This window comes from Lithobates pipiens, unplaced genomic scaffold (genome assembly GCF_037356315.1).
Source record: "Lithobates pipiens isolate NorthernLeopardFrog02 unplaced genomic scaffold, aLitPip1_a1.2 Scaffold_10, whole genome shotgun sequence".
In the NCBI taxonomy this organism is placed as follows: Eukaryota; Metazoa; Chordata; class Amphibia; order Anura; family Ranidae; genus Lithobates; species Lithobates pipiens.
Window position 1 is genome coordinate 217879506 of NW_027507686.1, and position 24115 is coordinate 217903620.

Here is a 24115-nt window from a genome sequence, read left to right on the forward strand (position 1 = left end):
CACATTTGTCCCTATAATTTAATTATATAAATAATTTCTGAAAATTTTTTCGCGCCCTTCTAATTTCAGATTATCGTACGATCGCTTAGAAAGCATGATTTTCTGATCGTTTGTACTAGGCTTTAGGGTATTATGTTGACCACCAATGTAAGGTGGGCATTCTGTCAACTGAATACCAGTAGATACGTAGATGGCATTCTTTCCACTGACCCTGCAACCATAAATTGCAGGAAGGGGTTCCCAGTGATTTATTAAGAGTTCCTTAAGGTAAAACGGTTGAGAGAGGCTGACATAGACCAACAATCTAATAACAAAAAAAAGCCTGTTACATTGATAACCTTCTACGTTATTGATCGCAGGAGCTCTGGATTACTGCCAGTGAAATCTGTAGAAAAATCTAATTTGTGCCTCTTAATGTAGCTACATATGTAGGCTCGTGAAGCAGTATTTACTATAACATCCATTTAGACTTTATTGTGGGAACAGAAGTGCAGTCTGCATTATTTGCTGAACCACACAGAGGGGAGTTAAAAGCTTGCTCTTCAGTGAAAGTTTAGCCTGACCTTTAGTATTGACAGTGCTAAGTGCTCTCTGCTTTCTGTGTGTGTACTATGGTTAATATTGCCTTTCTAGCTTGGAGGGAGCTCAGTCTACAGGGCCGCATAGCAGCAAAGCACTGTGGGAATGAGATCTGTCCATTGCAGCAACATATGCAAAGTGCTAGAAGGGCGGCCAAGTAGGGCTCAGCCGGTGTTTATGTGCAGTCACCTTGTGCCTGTTCTGCTCTAGTGAATGGCCAGTATTGATGCCGTGTCTTTCCTCCCTGCTACATTGATTTTAAAGAGACCATATCTTTCCTTTTTTTTTTTTTTTTCTTGTGTGTGTGTTTTAATCTTGCAATTTATCCCTGCTGGAACTAATGTTTTGTATGGGAATTCTCTGTTACCATTAGCAGCCTGGTCGGATCCATTAGCAGATCCAAGGATTACTAGCCAGGCAGTGCAGGAGTTACCCAAAGATATAAAATGAAGCACACGGTGTTGACATTTTGTTGCTGTGATTTTCTTTCCAACCAGTTTCAAGTTGTCTGTTGAAACAGGTGTGACTCATCCCTTGGCAAGGATGATGGTGAAGAGGAGATGATGACCTTGGCACACAACATGTAATATCATGTTTTTCATTTTATACACACATTCAGTGCATCTCTGCGTCAAGGTATGCTGCAAACCCATTTATTGCAGTAACTCATGCACCGCAATGTGCTTTAAAGTCATATTTTATCAGATCTAGCACACTTCTTACAGCTGTAGACATGCATACATTCTACTGTCAAAAGTCCATTCCTAGAGTGATCACTGGCACACCATTGGCAGATGTTATAGACAGACAAATCACTTTTTGCCAGTAAGAGACAAAGCGACCATTCGCCAAATCGTCACTTCTTCATGCAAGCACAACATTGCTTTGGCCTTTGATGGCAAATAAATGGTTTAACAAATATGTGGATTATCCAATGTTGTGGCATGCTGTGTTCCTGCGGCCCCAGCCCAACACGCAACCGTGCACTACAAAGCATAAGAAAGAAATGCACCACAATGCATTGCATCATTCTTGGTGTGTGGCTTTAAAGAGGCAGTAAACCTCAGATGAGAAATATGAACAAAGCCTATCCCTCTATAACAGGGATATGCAATTAGCAGACCTCCAGCTGTTGCAAAACTACAAGTCCCATCATGCTTCTGCCTCTGGGTGTCATGCTTGTGGCTGTCAGTCTTGCTATGCCTCATGGGATTTGTAGTTATGCAATTAGCGTAACCTCCAGCTGTTGCAGATCCCTGCTCTATAGCAAGAATCTCCAAACTCCGGCCCCTCCAGCTGTTGCGGAACTACATGTCTGATGAGGCATTGCAAAAACTCTGACATTCACATACATGACTAGGCATGATGGGAATTGTAGTTACCGAACAACTAGAGGGCCGTAGTTTGGAGCCCCCCCCCTACTCTATAGTGTGTACTTGTCTCAATGAAGAGCACGAAGTGTCATTTTTGTCTGCTGCTTCATTGCTGTTTCATTCCTCTTTCAGCATTAATCACTTCTGACAAGTTCTCCTGATTTTAAGAAAAAAAAATGGTGACTTGGATGTTTCTCTAGCTGATTGACAGCCTCGGCTCTGTTGCTGTGTGAAGGGGGGTTGTGTTCGTTCCCTCCAATCGTTTCTCGGAGCTCTCCTCACTGAGTTCTGCAGAGTGTAACTTCAGTTCTCCACCCCCTTTTTCTGAACCCTCAGACGAGCTTTATAATTCAGCACTTTGGATGTAGAGAGAAGACGAAGATAAACTGGTACAACTTAAGTAGGAGGTCTAGTTTCATATGTGTATCACCTGAGCCCATTCATTTCACTTGGTATATGCATTTTAATTGGTGCATTACCGCAACGTGATAGTGTGAACTGACACTAGAAGCATGACCATACATTGCCTCCTCTTTTCTGGTTCTTGGTTTTTGGACCAGTACTGTCCCATGGGTGTGGACAGATCAGCCTCAGCCCTGTGTGGCTCTGAGCCTACATAGGGCTTCCTTCTCTCCTATCTATTTTTCTGACCAGGTTATTCCCCATTTGGTGCAGCCATCTTGCTTCTAAAATGGCATTGGGCCAAGATGTCAGTCACAAACACCTCAACCTTCCGTGCTGCGGTGAGGCATCGCTGCTCTCCAAACAAAGATGAAGGTGTAGTTGTGGACTTTTGAGAAGAAGCCAAAATGTGTGTATCTGCTCTATTAAGTCGGCTTGGGCTGCATGGATTATGGAAATGAGTAATGTATTTCAGACAGCTTATTATGAAGGTGCTACTAGGTTGACATGGTGGTGAAACAGACGTTGTGGACACTTTTTATATATATATATATATATATATTATCCATATGTAAACATTCAAGATGCAAAATGAATACGTATTTTCTAGTGGTTGTGCTCATCGCCAATTAAAAGTGATATTAAAAAGGAATTCACTTTACTGTGGGCTGTTTTGAAGTATAGGAAATACCCCATGAGTTGGGTTCCCGACCGAGGGAACTGTTTAGGGCAGGGTGTCAAACTCCATTTCATCAGGGCCACATCAGCATTCCACGGTCAGCCTTACTCCAGGGTATAGGAGGAACGTGTAGAAAAAGCCTCCCATACTGTGATATTGTTTAAAGTTGTTGTAAAGGCACAAGGTTTTTTGATCTTAAAGGAGAAGTCAAGCCTGAGCTCGTTTGGCTGGGCTTCTCCTATGGGTCAAAGGAGTGCAATTTGCTTTGCACTCCTGTGACCCGTTTGCTGATGTCACACAGATCAGTCCAGGCACTGCGTCATCCCGGCTCTGTGAGTCTGGATCCGCCAGGTGCACCAGGACTGATGACCATCTCGGCCTCTCAGCGGGCCGCTGAGACAGCCGCTCCCCTCCCCTCCCCTCCACAGCTCAGCGCTCCGGTGAGTGTGGAGGAGCAGAGCAGAAGAGCTGCTGATTGACAGTCAACAGCTCTCTGCTGGGGGAGCTGAGAGAACCAAGCCATCGGCGGTGTTGGCTCGGTTCTCGGTGAAGAGGCGTCGGTGGACAGATGCAGCTTCGGAGCAATGTTGCATCCAGCTAGGTAAGCATGATTCTACAATAACCCCCAAACCCATACTTCTTTTAATGTTTTCTGTGCATTAAGATAGAAAGCCTTCTGTGTGCATTAGCCCCCCTAATACTTACCTGAGGTCCTTCTAGATCCAGCAATGTTGCATGAGACTTGGCTTTCCAGGACTCTCCTCTTCATTGGCTGAGACAGGGGTTCGTCCGTAGGGTTCAATATTGAGTTCGCCCACCCGTTGCATCTATTACAGCTTCAGCTCTTCTGGGAAGGCTGTCCACCCCAAACTCACTCATCCATGTCTTTTTATGGACCTTTCTTTGCACACTGGTGCGCAGTCATGTGGCAACAGGAAGGGACATGGATGAGCAAGTTTGGGGTGGAGGAACTTGACTGGCCTACACAGAGTCCTGACCTCAACCTGATAGAGCACCTTTGGGATGAATTAGAGCGGAGACTGCGAGTCGGGCCTTCTTGTACATGTCAGTGGCTGACCTCACAAATGCGCTTCTGGAAAAATGGTCAAACATTCCCATAGACACATTCCTAAAGCTTGTGGACAACCTTCCCAGAAGAATTGAAGCTGTTATAGCTGCAAAGGATGGGCCAACTCAATGTTGAACCCTACAGACTAAGACGGCATTAAAGTTCATGTGAAGACAGGCGTCCCAGTACTTTTGACAAAGTGTATATTCTGATGATGCCTTGGTAAAAATTAAGCTATAAGCTGTGTGTGCTTTTTGAGCAGTTATCCTTTTACAAGAATGAGTTTAGAATAGGCAACCCTGCAGGGGCAGGTAATATTTGTAATAAAACGCCTACCCCAGATATCTGTGGGTCAGCTGAGTCCAGATCAAATCGAATTCACGTGTAAAATCTTTTGTAGGAATTTTGTAGCTGCCCGCAGTACATAGAAGCTGGAATCTTCAGGTATTTGTGTAAGCTGGGCAGTGATCATCTGCTGTTCCTAAGCTACAGAAAGTTCAAGAGCCAGTAAGCCAGAAGCTGACGCTGATTAATGGTAATCGCGTGCCCCTATGTGGCTTTAGGCATGGAACAGGCTGATGTCATATGTGCAGCCCCTTCCCCTTTGGCACGCTGCCCCCAGCACTCCCAGTGCGGGGGCTGGGATCATGAACGGAGTATTTATAAATGCAGCAAGCTGGGTGCCGAGCTGCTGGAAGAGACTGTGACATGCGTTACGTACACTAGGGAATTCTATGCCCCTACTCTGGAGCCAGGGTGGGGTACGTAACTGATCTGATGCCTCTTGCCATGACTAATTATCATCTTGTCGATTAAAGGGGTAGTAGAACATTGCAATGCATAAAAGAAAGGTAGCTATTTTTATATGGAGTGTCAGAGACATCACGTTAACAGCTGTACTTTTAAATAGGCAAGTGTGTGAGTGCTGAACCAAAATACGTTTTGGCTTCTGTGGGTCGGTGAGATATTCAGAACGTTCTGTAAAAGTAAAGAGACATGCATGTGCAATCTGCGGTGTCTGGATGTATTTTTTCTGATCGGAAAGTCCATGTTGGATTTTCAGACACGGCTGTCTTCCTGGAATGCTATCCTAAAGTGGACACAACGTAAAACAATGAAATGTAGAGGCCTCATATATATATATATATATATATATATATATATATATATATATATATATATACATATATATATACATATATACATATATATATATATATATATACATATATATATACATATATACATATATACATATATATATATATATATATATATATATATATATATATATATATATATATATATATATATATATATATATATATATATATATATATATATACAGGATAGAATGCTTGTTTAGTCCCGGGAGAGTCTAATAAAGAGGAATACTTGTCCTATTCCTCCGTCCCGCAGGCTTCCTTCCTGATGGCTCGGACATTGAAGATCGTTCCCATGTTACTGCTTCTTTTCTCCACTTGTGCCCCCGCCTTTTCTCACCAGGGTTCCCTTTTACTATGTTGGTGGTCCGTAACCTCTAAAGAGATGCCTGGCTTTCCTAGTCTAAGAGAAGACTTGTCACCTACCACTGTTTCTGGCTTTCCTGGTTGGCATTGGTGCTGAAAACATGAAGGCACTGTTAGAAGAGCCTTCTAACCCCCAGATGAACTCCTAAAAATTGCATGTTTTCGGGAACCCTTGCTAAAACCAGCTCATTGAGAGGGAGGGGGTCAATAGAAAAATGTTTGCCTACATTGGTGGGGGTCTGTAGCAAGAAGACAACCTTTTACAGAAAGCTAAAAAGTTAATTGGCGGTTGTGCTCCTGACTTTCCCAAGCGGAGTTGGCCTTGGAGCTATCCAACACCATCAGATGGGGAGGTTAATCGGCCTCAGCTCGACGAGCCCCTAGTAATCCTTAGAGCAGTGATATTTAAAATTCATTATTCCCATTATGCCCCTGGAAGACGTTACCTATAACGAAACGGCGTAGGGAGGAGCGACGTACTGACGTCACCGCGTTCTACGCTGGACCCGGAAGCGACGGGCAGCGTTACTAAGCCGGCCGGCGAATTTGTTTGTTTTACAAAGCAAAGTTTTTTCTACTTGATGTAAGTGCAATCTTTTTTATTATATTAAATTTCGTGACTATATCACACTATGGCGATTCCTTTCGTTATTATATGTGCTGGGCAATGAGCGGTGTGGCCGTAGGATTTTTCTAACCATTTGAACCAAGTGCTTAAAGAGGATACACCCTCCATGCAGTCCTGACTCAGAGGAAGCGTTTTTGATTTGGCGATATCTGGTCTCTGAGATGGGATCAGTGTAGCTGGTAAGCGGCAGTAGTGTTGGTGGTGGAAGTGCTCTTTTTTTCCTGCAAACTCTGATGACGCTTTTCCTATATCGGTGTGGTGTGTTTAAAACACGTTGGAGATTACAAGCAAAAAATTTTTTGTTGATGGGATGATGGACTAATATTTGAACATTAGTATATGCATTTCCCTGTCTGCACTTTGTTAATATTTTTTGATTTCATGCTTTATTTATTCACTCATTTGCTTCACATAGCATTTATCGGATCAGTATAGCGCAGCTTATTTGGGAATAATTATTTGAATTGTGGGTATCTCACGGTTAAAGGTGCTGCTGCGTTTATAATTCACAATTTTTTTTTTTTTCACATTAAGTTTACATAGGAACAGCGCTGTATTTTTTTAGGTTTTTATTCTTATTTAAAATTCATGGACGTCCGATCAGTAAATTTTTTTTTTTTTTTTTTTTTACAGCATGTGTGTCTTATATCCTTCCCATCACAGCTCCCTCACTTTATATCAGTCTTGTTCTCACATCAGTGTCCTCAGTCCCCCGCATATCAGTCACCCCCTTCACATTAGTGCTCACTGCCCCCCTTCACAGCACCCCTCCCACAGCACTAGCCCTTTCTTTACATCACCCCCCGACAGCAGCCCCCCCCCCACAACGCTGCTCCCCTTTACATCTCTTTTCCCCTCACAGCACTTGCCCCCTCTTCACATCACCCCCAACAGCGGTTGCCCCTCTTACATCACATCTCCTTGCCCACAGCACTGGCCCACTTCAAAGCACCCCCCCCTCCCAAACAGCACTGCTCCCCTTTACATCTCTTCTCCCCCCTACAGCACTATCTTCTTTCGACAGTCTCCTCCCTCCTCCTCATTACCCTCCCACCTCCTCATTACCCTTCCACAGGACTGCTCTCCTTTCACATCTACCACCCCCTTTAAATCCCCCCCCCCCCCCCACGCACACACGCACACGCGCGCACACACACCCACAGCAATGCCACCTTCATGTCGCACCCATTCCTAGCCATGTCCTCTTGCCTACCTTACACAGAGCGGAGAACGGCTGGGAAGCACCGCAGCACTGGATGGAGGCTGGAGCTGGGGGCTACCAAGGTTAACATTTCCTATTCAGGAGCTGGTGATTGGCTGCTAGGGCTGCCTGGTATCCTAGCAATCAGTCACCTGCTAGTTGATCTGGAAAGTTAACTCATGCAGCTCCCTCCCTCCATCTAGTGTGGTGTCCCCCCCCCCCCCCACCCCACCCCCGCTCACTCAATGCTATCCCTGCCTCCCGCTCTCCATGCTGCCTTGGGAATGGCAGTGGTGGAGTCTAGGGGGAAGAAAGGCCCCTAAATGGCACAAACATGGGTCTAGATGGGACGGTGGTACGGTCTAGATTGCGAGCTGCCATTTAGTGATGTCTGCTCTAAAGGAACCCTGGTTAAATATGGCTGCTGTACCATCTGGTGACTGTTAGAAGCCTAGGTGTTGCTAGACATGAGGCACCTAGCAGCAGACCTAGTAGCATGTACTACCAGGTAAGGAACACCAGCCTCTTTAGACGTGGTCTTGGTACATCTGTGGATAGTGTTATAGATATTTCTTTCATTTTGTTGATTTAAAAAAAAAAAAAAAATTCTCGCTGGAGTAAAATATCACTAAGACATTACTTTGAATTTTTTAGAGTGAGAATGTTGCTTGATGCCTGGAATAGTGCCTCCCACATTTTGCTGCAGGAGTTTCAATGATGCTGAAGTCCTTCTCCCAATTCCAGCAGTAAGATGGAGTTTGGGTGTTTAATTCAACATGGAAGAGTATAGTAAAGAGCTGAGACCTTGGATTGTAGAGCACATCAAACACCTGGTCTCAAATGCTGTTGAAGGTTTTGCTCGGTCATGGATTTTGGTTGGTGATTCCAGTAGGTGGCGAATTTGCAGATAATGAAATTTCTTGGATCTTTAGGTTGGAAGAAAAAGATCCCGTTGGAGGTCATTGGGAAGCGAACCGTTGGGTGCTTTAGATAGACATTTCAACAGTATGTATGGGCATAAGATGGCTCATATCTCAGTTTATTGTATAGTAATTACATTTGTTAATTGAATGAAAGCCGGCATAGACCTTTTCATTATCTCACCTTTTTTTAATGTTTCTAATACATTTTTACACGCTATGCCGGATGCCATCGCTAAATTGGCAGCCCATTCCAAGCTAAACAGTGGGAGTTATTGCATTGCAGCTTGCCTATGTAATGGGCCAGGAGGGCCAAATTTAGATTCCATCTACTTGTTGGCAGTGGTATTTTCCAGAGCATTTATACATTATATAATATATATATTTACTTTTACAGTAAATGATGGACACAGAAGTGCTGACTCCTCTCCTTCTCTCCTCGATCCAAGAAGGAAGGAGGAGAAAGCTTCAGCCAGCTCTTTGTTAATATAGGTAAAGTCACATCAAGGCTGCAGTGTGCTCCTTCTGGGGTCTTCTGCGCTGCACTGAGTGCTTAGCAAATTTGTGTGTTTTTATTTTTAATTTTTAAATTGGTTGTGATTAGCCCCATCGGTTTGCCCTTATGCTAGTTATATTCCTCGTTCACACCATACGTGCGTGAAAACCGATAGCAAAATTGCACAGATTTGACTGTTTTGGGCTTGTTCACACTGTGTGCAGATGTGTTTTTATCTAATTATAGGTCTCTGCAAGGACTCAAAGAAATCAGTAGTTTTCTATGTGCCCTGTTCACACTATAATGTTGGTGTTTTGTGAGTTTTTTGTGCTGACAGACTATCTTGGAGTTTTTTTTTTCCTTTTGGCCAGGATAAGTATTGGTCCATACCTGTCTGGACGCGAGGAATCATTTTCCCAGTCCCATTGACCTGCTGGAAAATGGAAAATAGACGAGGTAGCTGAAGTACTAGCCAAGGGCGGACTGACCATTCGGCCACTCGGGCACTGCCCGAGGGCCCTGGGCCGCTAGGGGGCCCTATCAGGGTTGCCTGTCTCAGTAAAACCAGGGACAGTATGTTAAAAAATTTTGTGGTTGGTTGTTTGTGTTGTTTTGTTCTTGTTTTTTTTACATCTGTCTCTGAAATATCCCTCACCGACATCCTTTTGGTCTAAAAATCCAGAGATTATAGTTGCCCCACTTCTCCAGTACCTTCTCAGCCAATAGAAACAAGTCTGTGTATACTGTGTACATGTATACTGTATATATGTGTGTGTGTGTATACTGTGTGGCCCCATAATCTCGGATTGCCTGGGGGCCCTCATAATCTCCTATTGCCCGGGGGCCCCATGAGTTGTCAGTCCGCCCCTGGTACTAGCTCTGTTTTTTATGCAAGGGTGCGCAAAGATATGTTGGTAGAACTTTGGACTAAGAAGTAGGAATAATCCAGTAACAAATCCAGCTTTTGGAGGCTACTGTCTGTATACTGGGATGTTCCGAGAGATTCCAGGAGAACTCTAAAGCAGTATTTCTCAAACCTGTTTTGGGACAAGGCATCCTTTTTAAAATTATGGGAAATCTTGAGGCACCCCCAACATAAAATGTAAAAACTATCCTAATGTTGTGTACACACGATCGGACATTCCGACAACCAAATCCATGGAATTTGTTCCAAAGGATGTTTGCTCAAACTTGTCTTGCATACATACGGTCACACAATGTTGGAAATTCCAAACGTTAAGAACGCGGTGATGTACGACGAGCCAAGAAAATTGAAGTTCAATAGCCAGTGCGGCTCTTCTGCTTGATTCCGAGCATGTGTAGAACTTTGTGCTTCGGCATTGTGTACACACGATCGGAATTTTCCGATTTTGTTGTCAGAAAATTTGAGACCCAGATCTCAAATTTTGTGTGTCGGAAATTCCAATGGAAAATGTCCAATGGAGCCTATACACGGTCAGAATTTCCGACCAAAAAGTTCCCATCAAACATTTTTCAGTCCTAAAATCTGACCGTGCATACGCGGCATTATAGTTTTACATAATGCAGCAACATCCACACACGTAGGAGATCCCAGCGCTAGAGGTGCATATTGGTACTGTATTCCAATGTTCCTCAGTTTCTTCCTCAGTTTTCATTCATCATTTAGCTAATGTGACCCCAAAACTGATGGAGAGAGGCAGGGGAGGGACAAACAAGAATGCTATATTGGCAACAGACATCCTTCTCAACAGATGTCATTGGATGTTAGGAGGTCGGCAGCTAGAAGATCGTAATGAGGCACAATAAAAACCTGTGGCTTTGTGTAACGAAAAGGCAGGCTTCATCCACTCGCCACCCTTGCAATTTTTAGGCATTTTGCCAAGGCACTCCTGAAGAGACCTCAAGGCACCCTGGTTGAAAAAGGCTACTCCTAAAGAGTACATAAGAATGAGAGCAGCACAAGTCTAGATAAAGTAAAGGTTTTTATTTTTCACACCCAGGAGGTGAGAAAGTAGATCCAACATGTTTCGGCTCACTAATCCCCCTTCATCAGGGGGTTATGATTTTTGCAGATGATTTGAAGGTAATAGCGGGCAGATAATTGTAAAACATGAAGAATACATTGATAGCACTGTGGGTTGCTTGTCAGGCATATACTTTTAAAGAACAATGCTTGTTTCACACCGAACACTTTTCCCACATGTGATGTGATTTAATGATGACCAGGTATTGTTCCATAATGTACAGTGTATTACTCATTCCAAGAGCTTTGCTTTGTTCTGCAGTATTGATAATTGTAAAAAGGTCTCTCACTAACACTAAGCATATGAGCAGATTGCCTTTGTTTTATGTGGGAGTGGTGCATAAGACAATGCCGACTGAAGCTTCATAATGTACCCACTTTCCATGAGATGTATTGAAGTAAAAATAGACCTACAGCAATTTCACAATGAAGTGTGGGGAGATGTCACTGCAGAACTGCTTTTATTTATTTTATTTCATGACACACAAGAAGGGTGGAATAAAGGTGTGTGTGTGTGTGTGTGTGTGTGTGTGTGTGTGTGTGTGTGTGTGTGTGTGTGTGTGTGTGTGTGTGTGTGTGGTATGCTTTATTTTTATTTTATTTTTTTATAAACCCTCCATGGGCTATACCTTTTACAACCTAAAATAAATAGCTGAATTTTAATAATCCCTTACAGCCCACACTTCATAAGCAGTGCAAAAGTCTTCCCCTTCCCTTTCTGTCTGTTTATAGAATAGCATGACTAAACTGCATGTGAGTAGTTTACACCAAGCCTGGAGTTTGCTCCTTTTTCATTTTTAATTTTATTTTTATTTTTATTCATGCACACATTTAAATAAATAATTGTAGTAGACCTGAAGATTAGTTAAAACCCCCAAACCATTATATGTTATCTGAAAGCAGACACCCCAGAGAATAAAATTGCGGTAGTCCTAGGAAAAGGTTTGCACAACTGCTTATCTAGCACTAATATTTCCAGTAACAAATACACCAACGTTCATTTTAGGGCACACAAAAGCAATATATTACCTAATTTTTGGTAAAAGATGAGGTTTCGCTTAGTAAATACCCAACATGTCCAGCTTTAAAATTGTGCAAGCCTGCAAAACGACAACAAACTTCAAGCGGAGTTCCACCCAAAAATGGAACTTCCGCTTTAAGGGAAGGTGACCCCCCCGACATGCCACATTTGTTGCATTAAGATAAAGTGGTTCTAAAGTCGTAAGTGTTTGTTTAAAAAAATAAATAAAATCATTTAGATGTGGTGGCTGCGTAAGCCCTTTTTTTTTTTTTTTTTTTTGCTCCCCCCCTCACCTGGTGATCCAGCCAGTAACACACCTCCTGTATTAGTGCCTCAACTCTGGGTGAATGAGCACAGGGGGCACCTTTTGGACAGCTGCATCAATATGGGAGGAGGAGAGTATTGGATAGACTAGCAGATCTAGATACACTAACAAATTGAGGTCAAACTCCAGCTAATACTTTTATCATCGGTTACAGCAAAATTTTTATTTATTTTTTTCCCTTCCTTCCTTTCGGGATATAGAGTTTACATAAATTAAAGCTGATCATTGTAAGCACCCCTGCAGGTGTTAAATGGTTTGCCTTATCTCTGTAACTGTTACATTCTGTTGGAGAGCGCCTTTTAAAAACAGACCTACCGGATGAAAATAAGAGCCTAAAAGAGAAAACAAATGCAGCCATCACATCTAAGAACTGGTAAGCTGCAATATAATGTTTGGGTTTTGGTTTTATAGCGATTTAATGGCTGCATGCTTTGTTTCCCTCATTGGTAATGAAGCATAACACTTCCCTTTTATCATAATGACTGCAGTGAGAAGTGTGTTTTATACACGGAGTACAATTGGTACTTTCCATGTGTAATTATTACCTTGTATAATGTACAGAGAACTGGAACGCTACCAAGGAATGATTAGAAGGCAGCACAGGAGAGCTTTAATGCGTGTAGCAATTCAGACTTTCCCAGGGAAAGCGCAGGGTGGGGGCAATGTTACCATTCCTGCAGAGGAGATCCATAGAATTAAACTTTGTTACTTGTGTGTCAGGCAAACGGCGAAGCGTGGTCCAGCCATGGCAAACGGCGAAGCGTGGTCCAGCCATGGCAAACGGCGAAGCGTGGTCCAGCCATGGCAAACGGCGAAGCGTGGTCCAGCCATGGCAAACGGCGAAGCGTGGTCCAGCCATGGCAAACGGCGAAGCGTGGTCCAGCCATGGCAAAGGGCGAAGCGTGGTCCAGCCATGGCAAAGGGCGAAGCGCGGTCCAGCCATGGCAAAGGGCGAAGCGCGGTCCAGCCATGGCAAAGGGCGAAGCGCGGTCCAGCCATGGCAAAGGGCGAAGCGCGGTCCAGCCATGGCAAAGGGCGAAGCGCGGTCCAGCCATGGCAAAGGGCGAAGCGCGGTCCAGCCATGGCAAAGGGCGAAGCGCGGTCCAGCCATGGCAAAGGGCGAAGCGCGGTCCAGCCATGGCAAAGGGCGAAGCGCGGTCCAGCCATGGCAAAGGGCGAAGCGCGGTCCAGCCATGGCAAAGGGCGAAGCGCGGTCCAGCCATGGCAAAGGGCGAAGCGCGGTCCAGCCATTGTGTAATCGCATACTTGGCTATCTGGACTCCGGTGATGATATATTAGTAGCTTTAATTTCCTGCCTATAGAAGAGTAGCTACCCTTGTATCACTACCCCTGAGACCCCATGCACACGGTGTTTCCCTCCCAGTGTTTTGTTGGGCCCGCTAAGGATACACGCAGCGTCCAGCCCCACTGCAGGCAGACTGTCATCGGTCTATGGCGGGCTGTGGCTGGACGGGGCTGCACTGAGTGGTACCCATGTTTAGATGTAAGTTCAGCAGAATCCTTTTTGCAGCATGAAGAATCCATTAGGATGGTATGAAACCATTTGTAAAGGCCATATAGGTTGGGCAAGACTGGTATACAGAAACAATCGGCGTTTATGGCCACGCACAACCATTCATTTGTATTGGTGGCTGTACGCAGCACGTGCGACTCCCTCGGTGCAGGAAAGCACCATCGATTTTACACTTCAGCATGCCGGAGCTGCTAAACATCTGTGTACATTTTGGCCTTTGTATAACTGTATAGGAGAATTTTATGGGATTTTTAAAGTGCAAAATGAGGAACAGTGATCGTGAAGAATAGTATAAAAAGTTTTATTTAAAGACGGAATAAAAAATTGTTAAATGTGGCAAGTTCGTTTAAACCCAATTTTATGGATACAGCACTTTGGATGGAGTTTTATTATAAGTGTATGTATGTATGTATGTATGTATGTTATATTTTTATCCTTCTTTTTGATGTGATTACTATATGTATGTTCTTTTTCAATAGAAGGCTTGTACCTCAAATAGACAGCATCCCCTGAAGAAGCCCGGAATATGGGCGAAACATGTTGGGAACTTGCTCCAAAGTGCTGTATCCATAAAATTGTGTTTTAAACGTACTTGCCACAATTTTTTTTTTTAACAATTTTTTATTCTGTCTTTCGGTAAAACTTTTTATACTATTCTTCGAGATCACTGTACCTCATTTTTTGTACCTTTTTAAAAAAAATCTCCTAAAATTCTTCTATACCTATCCAATTCAGGGATGTGGTGCTAATAGTGGTTTGTCCATGGTTATCAAGTCCATTTTCTCGTATAACTGTAGTGCAATCCCCAGGAAATAAGAACTTGTGTGTTATTCCAGTTGTTGATATGCTTCAGTATTGGGCCTCCTTTACGTGGGAGTACCTATCTGTACACTCGTGTGAAAGGCTGACTTTGCCTGCCTGGAATGCACAGGTGTTCTTGCATCAACGCACAAGCAGTCCCATTCATGCATGTTGGGACACAGCAGCTAAACAGTCACAGCTGCTGGTCCCAGTTTCACAGCCACACAGGGACGTGTCCCTAAACGCACACTGTTTGGGGACATGCACCCCTAGGAATATCAAACTGTACTGTATCTATTGAGAAGCAGCATTTTCACCCCAGGCCTGGAAGTGTTAGGACTACAAACCCCCCCCCCCCCCCATCTTCGTATAATGAGGGGGAATTTGTTAGTCAACTGAGGTGATGGACAGTGCAAAAACTGCGTGAGATTTCAGTGCTGCAGAGGCACTGTTGGGCAGCTCAAACAGTTATGCGCTTACTGGATTTCTGGCAGGATCAGCATGTATTCAAGTCTACAGGGAGTTTTTATGCAACCAAGAGATGACCCGCTCGCTGACCAAGCCTTTTTCTGACATTTTGTTATTTACAAGTAAAAATCTGTATTTTTTTTTGCTAAAAAAAGTACTTGGAACCCCCAAACACTATATTTTTTTTTTTTTTTTTTTTTTTTTTTTTAGCAGAGACGCTAGAGAATAAATAGGGTGGTCATTGCAATATTTTATATCGCACTGTAATTGTGCAGTGGGCTTTCAAACGCAATTTTTTGGGAAAGACGCACTTTAATGAATTTAAAAAAAATTAGCCCATTTTTTTTTTTGTATAATGGGAAAGCTGTTGTTACACTTGTTACAATGTCATGCTTTAAAACTACGCACGCTCTTGGAATGGTGACAAACTATGCTACGTTATTTTTTTTTTTTTTACAGGTTACCAGTTTAGTTAGAGGAGATCTAGTGCTAGAATTATTACTCATCCCAACGATTGCAGCAATACCTCATGTGTGGTTTGAACAGCATTTAGATATACAGGCGCGACTTGCGTATGCGCTGGCTTCTGCGCGCGAGCAAGGATTGATGGGGCGCTTTAAATTTTATTTTACAATGTCCTTTTTTTTTTTTTGTTTTCTTTTCTTACATCAGGGGACACAGAGATGTAGTAATTACTATGTTGGTTATATCAGACCGACAGGTGCTGGACACTGGCACGGCCCTAAGGTGTGTACTCCCCTATATAACCCCTCCCATTACTGGCAGTCCTCAGTTTTTCGCCAGTGTCTATTTAAAGGCGACTGCTCAGATTCGCAAAACACATGTTTTGTTTGTACTGCCGGGGGGTCCAAAATATGGACAGGCAGCGTTAAATTCCACTACCTTCCAAATGGATTCCTCAAGTGATTGATCAAGCTTCAGCTTAAAGAAGAAAGTTCTTCCTTCTCAGATTAAGAGCACATTCATCCAGGGCAATTAGTGCCTCTTGGGCGGTGCATCATCAGACCTCTACGGCTCAGATCTGTAATGCTGCGACTTGGTCTTCGGTTCCGACGTTTATCAGATTTGATCAAATCGATATTAAAGGTTATGAGGATATTGCCTTTGGGCGCAGTATGAGTCCTCTGGCATCTTGTTTTTTGTTGTCTCCCCCCCCCCCCCTTTCAGTTGCCATTGCTATGGGACATCCCACATAGTTATTACTATGGCTCTTTGTCCCCTGATGTAAAAAAAGAAAACAGGATTTTTATAACCGCTTACCTGTAAAATCCTTTTCTTTGATGTACATCAGGGGACACAGGTCCCTCCCTTCTTGGGATACACTTGTATTGCTTGGCTACAAAACTGAGGACTCCCAGTAATGGGAGGGGTTGTATAGGGAAGTACACACCTTAGGGGCATGCCAGTGTCCAGCACCTGTCGGTCCGAAATAACCCCCATAGTAATTACTAGGGCTCTGTGTCCCCTGATGTACAGCAAAGAAAAGGATTTTACAGGTAAGCTGTTAAAAAAAAAAAAAAAAATGGATTTTTATAATTTTTAAATCACTTTTACGCTGGGTTCACACTCTTCGCATGCGACCCACAGCAGAAGTCCAATGCTTCCCTGTTCACCGTGTCGGGTGAAATCTCAGATGAATTTTTGGCTGAATTCGAACCTGAAATGGATCAAAAGACGAAGGGGACTCCTGTGCAAATTCGCACCGGAGCTGCAGCGGAGATATGTGAACCGGCTCCATAGAGAGCCACTCCAAATCTCCTGCTATTGCAAATTGGATGCAGAGAACTCATCCAAATCAACACATCCAACTTGCAATAGTGTGAACCCGGATTGAATCCCATTACAAGGAATGTAAACATCCCTTGTTATAGAAATAAGCATTACAGCTCCTCTTTATTGAGAGTTCTGGTGTCAAAAAGACCCCAGATCTTATTTACCTTTTTTTTTTAAAGTGGTTGTAAACCCACATGAAAAAAAAAAAAGACCCGCAAGACAGACATAATGAGCTACTATGCAGAGCATAGTAACTATGTAATACTCCCCCCCCTGAGATGGAAGCTCTCGATGGACATTTCTCCCTGGAGTTACTTTCAGGTATCGCAGCTCTTGCGCTGTGGTTGGCTGGAGCCGCGATGTCACGTGCCGTTTGCTTCAGTACGCATGTGCCGATGATGTCTACAGATACAGGAGATGGCTCCTTAACGGTGCAGGTTTAGGCGATATCCGGGGTAGCTATAAGTAAGCCTATATAGGCTTACCTGTAGCAAAAGTGGATTGTAAGGGTTTACAACCACTTTAAAAGCAAAAAGGAACCACGGTTCATTAAATGGGTGCAACTGTTGTACCAGGCGCCCACGGCCAAGGTGGTGGCTAATGGCTGGCCATCTCCAATGTTCGACCTCAGTAGAGGCACGAGACAAGGCTGCCCTCTATCTCCACTATTATATGCCTTGGCCGCGGAACCCTTGGCCGTGTCCATCCGAGCTGACCCAGAGATCAGGGGATTGAGCCATGGCGCCCTAACTGAAAAGATCAGCATGTATGCTCATGACACACTGTTATACCTGGCAGACTCGGGCCGCTCTCTACATGCGGCTCTCCAAACAATTGAACGGTTCGGGACTTTCTCCGGGCTAAAGATCAACTGGGAGAAATCCCAAATTCTTCCACTTGACAGCTTCCCACCGACCGAATTTCAGGGCAGTTTGCCATTACAACGAGTCAGCATTATCAAGTACCTAGGGATATGCGTATCCAGATCACCAACGGATTATATACATTTAAATTTTAAGCCCTCTAATTTCCCACGTTAAATCCAAACTACGGGCCTGGGCCCGTCTACCACTGGGGGTTTGGGGCCGGGTAAACCTCATAAAAATGGTTCTGCTACCCAAGATCCTCTATGTTCTCTGGCACTCCCCGACGTACTTACCCTTGAAGCATTTTAAATCCCTTGAGGCCCTTCTTAAACCCTTTGTATGGGGTAACAACAGACATAAATTAGCTTGGCAGGTGCTTAAAAACCCCACGGACCTGGGGGGCATGGCCCTTCCCGATTTTAATCTTTATTACATTGCGGCACAATTATCCCAACTGTACCATATAGACAAAACGGACAGAGGGCGGTTTCTCCAACTGCTATGCCCGGGGTGGGCTCGACGCACCGAAGATTCAATTTACCCGCTGGCGATGGGCCTTGGTGGGGCGGGCCTGGGGGACAACAGACAGACTTTGTTATACCATTACAGACGCATATGGGACTTGGCTTCTGTCAAGCTGGGGATACCACTCTATAATGATTACACTCCATTATGGCATAATAAAACTCTGTCAGAATTCTTACAACTTCCCGATGCAGACCTTTGGTCTACTCATGGTATTCTCTATATGCATCAATTGTTTGTTGATGGAACCCTTAAAACCTTTGCCACGCTCAGAGAAGAATTCTCACTCCCCAGCTACATGCTCTTCCGATTTTTACAGTTGAGACATGCGGCACGGGCTCAGTTTTCAGAATCCATCCCACAGTCAGCCACCAATGCACTAATGGCCATAATCAAGAGTACTGACCCCCGCAAATTAACTTCGTCCTTCTATGACATGCTCACTACCCCTGCTTCCACCAAACTGGCACATACTCTCAGGCCCCGGTGGGAGAGAGAGGTGGGCCCTTTGGAGGATGGGGAATGGGAGGAGGCTTTGGAATCCTGCAAGGCTGTCTCACCCAAACTTGCTGACAGACTGACCCAAATTTATATTATCCACCGGGCGTATCTCACCCCCCTTCGGGTTGCCAGATACAGAAGCACTCAATCTACCCTTTGTCAGATGTGTGGGAGTGAGGTGGGTACGTTCTTTCACTTAATCTGGTCTTGCCCTGAAATACAAGGCCTGTGGGCGCAAGTTATAACATTCCTGCACGATCACATGGGCTCTCCGGTCACATTGGACCCGAAAAAATGCCTACTCGGGGTACTTCCAGATACTATAGACAAATACACTAAGACGTTCCTGCATGAGACCTTGTTTTCGGTGCGGAAGGTCATTGCCTGGAGGTGGATGCGGCCCGCACCCCCCGGGCTGGCGGAGTGGAAGGCGGAGGTCAATAATAATTTACCATATAAAAAGGTTGTGTATATTAACAGGGGATGCCCGGCCAAATATGACAAAATATGGGATCGTTGGTTACAAGACTCCGGTACTTGTACGTAATGGCACTTTGAATCTATGTTGCCAGTTAGATGGTTTGCCCCTAACTGTGTGTTCTGGTTTGGGTCTGGCTGACCCACATGGTCGGGACCAGCTACCACTCTCTCCCTGGTTTTTGTTCCCTCTTACAAATGTTTGTTATTCATGACACCGGTTTTGAACCGGCTGTACTCTACTTACTGTACACCCTTCTGATACCAATGACACCTTGGCTGTATGTAATAATTTGTATGCACTTTTTCTTGTTTTAATAAACTTGGTTATGCAAAAAAAAAAAAAAAGCAAAAAGGAAATGATAAAAAAAAAAAAAAATTGCCTTTTGAAACAAGAAAAAAAAAATCCTGTCTACCCAAGAATAGGAAGTGACATCAGAAGTTGCTCCTGTCCTCCAAGGGCATAGAGCCGAGTGGGGGGCCATTTTAGCCTCATTTGACTTATTGCCTATCTATCGGCCCCGTCGAATCAGTGGTGGGGGGTGGTCTCCCCTCCCACTGCCTACCTATAAAAGTGGTCTCATGGCGAATCTGCTGCTTGGGACTACCTTTATCTGAAGGTCAGCTGCCTGAGGGTAAAAACAATACTACAAAAATACAACTGTATTTAATGTCAAAATCATGACGTATGTACAGTTGCCAAGTGGTTAAGGTGGTACTCAACTGCCCCGCCCCCCTGAATGTTTTCCAAATTACCTTTTACATTTCCTGTAATTATGTAGAAAATACCTGTTGATCCCACCAGAAATCTGGTAAGCTGATAATGATCTGTAGACTCTGCCTGCGCTGCGATCTTCTCAGTACACATTGATTCTAGTTCTGTCTATGGACAAAAGTACACCAGTCCCACTGACTCCTGAGCATTACTAGAGGAAAAAATGCATCCATGTTAAGTTACTAAAGGATGAAAATCTAAAACTGATTTTAGCTTATCTTTTAACAGATGTTTGTTCTCTGCAGAATCAAATGCTTTTCTGTTTCGGTGATATGACTCTATGATGTTGAAGCTTGCCTATTGAGAGTTGGCACGGGTTGCAGCATTGTCGGTGCCGGACAGCTGGGAATGAGAATGTTTTGCTCATGTGACTAAGTGACTTCCCCATTCCCAGCTGTCAGCCACTAACTGTGTCATGGACGGCCCCGGCAAGCCCGCGAGATAGCTGTAGATTGTGGCCCCCATATCCATTACGTTGGAAGAATTTGGTACAGTAGAATGCAGATTTCCAATACTTGAGTCACAATGTGTGCTGGGAACTGTGCGAATAACAAAAATTTTAAGTGGAGCTCCAGCCCCCCCACCAGAAACAATGTTTTTTTAAAGGTCAGCCGCTACACATAATGTAGCTGCTGACTTTTAATATTAGGACACTTGCCTGTCCTGAAATCCAGCGATGTCGGCACCCCAGCCAATGATTTCATTGGCTCTCGGGTGCTGCAGCTGCCGCCATTAGTAGTAAAGGAACCTGGCAGTGAAGCCTTTCAGCTTTAAAGCTGGTTTCCTACTGCACATGAGCGAAGCGCGCTGAGCTTTCCAAGTGGCCTGGCGCAGGGTATGGTGGAGGGGGCCGAACTTCCAAGAGATCTAGCTTCAGAAGTGTGGACATGGTTACCTATCAAAAACTGGTACCCGCTCCCCTCTGAAAGGTGCTGGGGGGGGGCCTGATGAGCAGAGCTTCCATTTTCCATCGCTTACCCATCTACATGGTCTTCTAATTTTGGGTGGGAATGGGACCCGCTGCATCCATGGTGGAAGATCCTTGCACGCTGTTACATATAAATTATCTAGTCTAAGGCTCCATGCACACTGAAGCTCAAAAAAGCTTTTTCTGCATGCCAGATTGCTGGCAGAAAACGCTGGTTGAAAAACTTGCTTTTAACAGCGTTTTGTACTAGCGTTTATGAGCGTTTATTAGCGTTTATGGGCGTTTTCAATAAAAATACAGAGGACACTCCAAAAATCCCACAGTACATTCCAAACTCCCACAGTGCATTGAAAGAATAGAATGCTGAACACTAATTAACGTGCGTTTATTAGCGTTTATCAGCGTTTGCCGTTTTTTGGCAGTGAAAAACGGCACTTTGAATGCGAATTTCTGGCGTTCAGAAAAAAGCCCATAAACTCCACTGCTCATTAAAGCTGAAAAACGTCCATGTGTGTATGGACACATAGGCTAACATAGAGTGGAGTTTATGGGCTTTTAAAAAAAACGCCCAAACTCCAATAAACTTCAGTTTATGAGCTCCAGTGTGCATGGAGCCTAATAATTTCTGTTGTGGTCATGTTATCCACCCTCTCTGTCTTCACCTCCTTGCTAGAATATATACATAAGTGGCCTTAAAATATTTTTCCTAAAGGAAATGTTTATTTGGGGTTACAAGCCAATGTGTCATGTGGTCAAATGTTGATTGTGAAGTTTATCTATTGGCGGAGGCCCTGCTTAGCTCTTCCCCAATGTCATTGTACAAATATGTGCTATGTTTGCACACAAGATCTAGGCTTCAGGGCCAAGTCATAGGTCAGGTAGAGCTGCTGACACCCGCTAGCTCTGCCTGAATGTCAGGGCTCCTGAATTCCCTTCTATGAGACTGTGGCAGCTTAGTTTTGACTTTCTGACAGTAAATACCCAAAGCCAGGGTTTCTTCATGAATGCTAAATCAGCAGAGCAAGAGAAACTAGCAATTTCATGTGTGGTGCGCAGGCGCAATATAACAGGAGAGGGGAGGATCGGCCGAGCTGGGGGCTACTGCTGGGCGGGGGATCGGCAGAGCTGGGGGCTACTGCTGGGCGGGGGATCGGCAGAGCTGGTGGCTACTGCTGGGCGGGGGATCGGCAGAGCTGGTGGCTACTGCTGGGCGGGGGATCGGCAGAGCTGGTGGCTACTGCTGGGCGGGGGATCGGCAGAGCTGGTGGCTACTGCTGGGCGGGGGATTGGCAGAGCTGGTGGCTACTGCTGGGCGGGGGATCGGCAGAGCTGGTGGCTACTGCTGGGCGGGGGATCGGCAGAGCTGGTGGCTACTGCTGGGCGGGGGATCGGCAGAGCTGGTGGCTACTGCTGGGCGGGGGATCGGCAGAGCTGGTGGCTACTGCTGGGCGGGGGATCGGCAGAGCTGGTGGCTACTGCTGGGCGGGGGATTGGCAGAGCTGGTGGCTACTGCTGGGCGGGGGATTGGCAGAGCTGGTGGCTACTGCTGGGCGGGGGATTGGCAGAGCTGGTGGCTACTGCTGGGCGGGGGATTGGCAGAGCTGGTGGCTACTGCTGGGCGGGGGATTGGCAGAGCTGGTGGCTACTGCTGGGCGGGGGATTGGCAGAGCTGGTGGCTACTGCTGGGCGGGGGATTGGCAGAGCTGGTGGCTACTGCTGGGCGGGGGATTGGCAGAGCTGGTGGCTACTGCTGGGCGGGGGATTGGCAGAGCTGGTGGCTACTGCTGGGCGGGGGATTGGCAGAGCTGGTGGCTACTGCTGGGCGGGGGATTGGCAGAGCTGGTGGCTACTGCTGGGCGGGGGATTGGCAGAGCTGGTGGCTACTGCTGGGCGGGGGATTGGCAGAGCTGGTGGCTACTGCTGGGCGGGGGATTGGCAGAGCTGGTGGCTACTGCTGGGCGGGGGATTGGCAGAGCTGGGGGCTACTGCTGGGCGGGGGATTGGCAGAGCTGGGGGCTACTGCTGGGCGGGGGATTGGCAGAGCTGGGGGCTACTGCTGGGCGGGGGATTGGCAGAGCTGGGGGCTACTGCTGGGCGGGGGATTGGCAGAGCTGGGGGCTACTGCTGGGCGGGGGATTGGCAGAGCTGGGGGCTACTGCTGGGCGGGGGATTGGCAGAGCTGGGGGCTACTGCTGGGCGGGGGATTGGCAGAGCTGGGGGCTACTGCTGGGCGGGGGATTGGCAGAGCTGGGGGCTACTGCTGGGCGGGGGATTGGCAGAGCTGGGGGCTACTGCTGGGCGGGGGATTGGCAGAGCTGGGGGCTACTGCTGGGCGGGGGATTGGCAGAGCTGGGGGCTACTGCTGGGCGGGGGATTGGCAGAGCTGGGGGCTACTGCTGGGCGGGGGATCGGCAGAGCTGGGGGCTACTGCTGGGCGGGGGATCGGCAGAGCTGGGGGCTACTGCTGGGCGGGGGATGTTGATTAAGAGAGTTTTTCGTTTTAGCTTTAAGTAAATGCGAAATAACTTTGGAACATGTTATAAGACAGTTGTTAACATAAAAAAGTAAGCAACCAAAAACCATCCTACCTTCTATTTAGGCTGATTTCACAGCCCCTCCCCTTTCACTTCGGAACAAGGTCAGAATCAGGCCTGCTTTTTCTATATAAGGAGAAGGCTTTAAAAATAACCATACTTCAAAAAAAAACTAGCTCAACCGAAATAAGGTCTGCCTATGAGAACTGCAAAGAGGCCCAGTTGCGCTCGAAGGCAAATATGTTGAAACAAATATGTTGGCTGCCATTGCTGAGCTTTCCTTCTGAAAATGCTAGTTGTCTGGCCGGCATGCTGAATCGGCAGTTTTAGTACTGAGTCCTTGACCCGAAGCAAGTTTGTAGAGATAGAAAATCTGACTTTCTGGTTCAGCATGCTTGTAGTAAAACTTGTGATCCAGCATGACAGCCAGGTAAGCCTGAAACCCAAACAATAAACAGCAGAAGTGGTCCATCTGCCCCACTTTTTTTTTATTTTTATTTTTTTGTGTCCCGTGTCTTTAAATTCACATACTGTTGATTGGGGCACTACCTCTGCTGGAAGTCTGTTCCAAGTAACCACTACACTTTTGATAAAATAACACTTTCTGTTAGTTTTGAACTTTCCTTCTGCTAGGAGGTCAAACCCATGTTGTGCTGCTCTTCACTTCATATCAAAAGTACTGCCC

General features: G+C 45.4%; 1 protein-coding gene across 8 annotated transcripts in view; it reads left to right on the plus strand.

Moving 5' to 3' along the window:
* The window catches only part of PACSIN3 (protein kinase C and casein kinase substrate in neurons 3), a 195036-nt gene that overhangs the window by 57496 nt on the left and 113425 nt on the right, over window positions 1-24115 (plus strand). The window contains exon 1 of one of the 8 annotated variants that reach the window (XM_077461149.1): window positions 4796-4863. The exons of the other annotated variants lie outside the window; for them this stretch is intronic. The gene's annotated coding sequence lies outside the window, so the exon portion shown is untranslated. Of the gene's footprint in view, window positions 1-4795; window positions 4864-24115 lie in introns of those variants that run through there. 8 annotated transcript variants of the gene reach the window in all.